The sequence below is a fragment of the Echinops telfairi genome, unplaced genomic scaffold, assembly GCF_000313985.2.
Source record: "Echinops telfairi isolate 266 unplaced genomic scaffold, ASM31398v2 ScPeMD7_443;HRSCAF=831, whole genome shotgun sequence".
Taxonomy (NCBI): domain Eukaryota; kingdom Metazoa; phylum Chordata; class Mammalia; order Afrosoricida; family Tenrecidae; genus Echinops; species Echinops telfairi.
Window position 1 is genome coordinate 1,124,659 of NW_022104341.1, and position 3,137 is coordinate 1,127,795.

The following is a 3,137-nucleotide window of genomic DNA, read 5'->3' on the forward strand; positions in this document are numbered from 1 at the left end:
ACCTGATATTGTCGATCATCTCATAAAGAGTTGGAGGGTGGACATGGACTTAGAAAGCCCCAAGAAGAACTGGTGCCAGTGAAGAATATTGAAAGTATCATGGACAGCCAGAAGAACAAGTACATTTGTCTTGAAAGCAGTAGCTCCTTTCCAGTGATGATGGCGAGAGTTTGTCTCACATGCTTTGAACATGTTATCAGGAGAGACTAGTCCCTGGAAAAGGGCATCATCGTGGTTGGTAAAACAGAGGGTGAGCGAAAAAGAGAAAGACCCTGAATGAGATGGAGTGAAGCCGTGGTCACAGCATAGCCGCAAACATAGCGACTGGTGGACAGCACAGGACCAGGCAGTGTTTGGTTCTACTGCACACAGGGTCGCTACGCGTCAGAACTGGCTTGAAGAACCTATTGACGACAACAAAATATTACTACTGGGGTTCCAAGGCATACATGCACAGGTTTACGATGAACTGTTTAAACATGTCTCTGCGATCAGTGGATGGCTACAGACATACTCTTTCAGTAGCACACCTCTCTTATACTAAGGGGCCTTAAAAAAAGGTTTAATCAAAACAGTGGTTTCTACATATGGCAGCCTACTAAAAAGGAGGGGGAAAGAGGGGGAAGAAAAAAAAACAAGGGAGATGGGGAACAGGGCACTAATACATCACAGGGAGGGTATTGCTTATGTCTCCACAGGAAAGAGAGAGAGGGACAAGACCCCATCCCAGAACGCCAAGCCTTGAGGGCAATACACTGGCATGGAGCAGCAAACTAACAGAGAGGACCATGGGCCAGCCCCAAGCCAAGCTGTGTTGGCCCCCTCCCCAGAAGAAGGCAATACAGAGGACAGCACTGAATATATATCCCTGGGAGAGAGGCGGGTCTGTTCAGATACTCACCTTCCTGACACAGGGGAACGAACTAGGAGAGAGAGAGTGGGGACCTCATCATGGCCCACCAAGCCCTGGGGACAACATCCTGCTCAGTGCACTGAGAGGACTGTAGGGCCAGCCCCACCACGGGCAAGACATTTCCTCACTGATCAATAGCGCTACCAGGGTCAGCACTGGAGACACTGTGCGGAAAGTGTGCCCTGTCTGCCCCATGCCCAGCGGGGTGAAACAGGAAGGGAGTGCAACAGAGCAGCAAGGGGAGCAAAGTAATCAAGTCCCCAAGGAATCCTGAAAATAGACTTCTGAATGGGGGGACAGGGCTTGGCACCTCATCAGACTTGATCAGAAAACATACATAAGGGTCAGCAGGCAGACCTGGAACTATCTATTGGGGTCTTAGGGTTTTGTTGTTGTTGTTCTACTTTGTTTTTCTGTTTTTGTTTGTTTTTCTTTTTCTTTTGCATTATGTCTATCTATATAAGATAGGCAGGATGAACAATCCCAAGGAGAAAACAATGGGACCGGCAGTTTGGGGGAACATGGGAGAGGAGGGGGCGGGGAGTGAGAGTGGGGAACCAACCAACTCAGGGATAAGAGAACAACAAGAGATCTAAAACTGATGGTGAGGAGGGCATATAATGCCTGGTGGGGTTTGATTAAGCGAAGTGTATCTGAGAGGAATTACTGAGAACATGATAGTGGGATAGGAGGACGGTGAAAGGAAATAGAGGAACGAAATAGGAGACAAAGGCTTTTTCTAGAGGATGATGGCAACATATGTAGAAATGTGCTTGATACAACTGTTGTGTGGAATGTTATAAGATCTGTAAGAGCCCCCAATAAAATGATTTAAAAACAACAACAGCAAAAAGACAACAAACAGTGGTTTCTAAGGGGATTCACTGCATTAACACAAGTCAAGGCCGAGGCATCGACTCAAGGTTATGGCAGCATTTGTTTTAGATTCCAAAGAAGTCGCGGTGATCAATTTTCTCAAAGAACACAGGCTGATAACAGGGCCTCATTAGAAAGAAATTTAAAGAACATTGGAAATTACATGGGTGAGAAAAAATCAGCAAAGTTGCACCCAGGAATTTTTTCCATCCCAATAATGTAAATAATGCACCTGTTCGTCCTGTAGCAAGAGCCGTGCTGCAGGAACTCTTAGGCACACCTTTCCTCCTCCACCCACAGTCCTGATCTTGCGCTTTCAGATTATTCACACCCCTCCCCAGAGTTTAGAGAACGTTGAAAAGGAATGTGATTTGAATCCCTCGAGGATGTCAAAACTGCTGTTTCTACATGGTATACTTTGAGGAGCGCAGAACTACTTAGGGAAGTGTTAGAGAGACTGAAACACTGCCTTCAGAAGTGTACCACTCTAGATGGGGAATATATTGAGAAACGATAGCTTCACAATTGCATAATTTTGTTTAATAAAATTCCTATAATTTTGTGGTGATACTTTTTAAAAATTATTTTATTGGGAGCTCTTACAGCTCTTATCACAATCCATACATACACCCATGGTGTCAGGCACATTTGAACACATGTTGCCATCATCATTTTCAAAACATTTTCTTGAGCTCTTGGTATCAGCTCATTTATCTCTCCCCTCCTCCTACTTACCCTTCCTCCCTCATGATCATTTATTAAAAAATTTTTCATGTCTTACACTGACCACTGTCTCCCTTCACCCACTTTTCTGTTGTCCATCCCCCTGGGAGGGGTTTATATGTCAATCATTGTGATCAGTTCCCCCTTTCTTCCCCCACTTCCCCCACCTTACCTTTCCCTTCCTAGTATCGCTACTCTCATTATTGGTCCTGGAGGGTTTATCTGTCCTGGATTCCCTGTGTGTCCTGCTCTCATCTGTACCAGTGTATGTGCTCTGCTCTAGCCAGGTTTGTAAGGTAGAATTGGGTTCATGGTAGTGGAGGTGAGGAAGCATTAAAGAACTAAAGGAAAGTTGTATGTTTTATGCTATACTGACACCCTGACTGCCTCGTCTCTTCCTTGTGACCCTTCTGTAAGGGGGTGTCCAGTTGCCTACAGATGGGCTTTGCATCTCCACACTGCACCACCCCCACCCCCCCTCATTCACAATGATATGATTTTTTGTTCTTTGATGTCTGATACCTGATCCCATCGACACCTCGTGATCACACAGGCTGGTGTGCTTCTTCCATATGGGCTTTGTTGCTTCTCAGGTAGATGGCCACTTGTTTATCTTTAAGCCTTT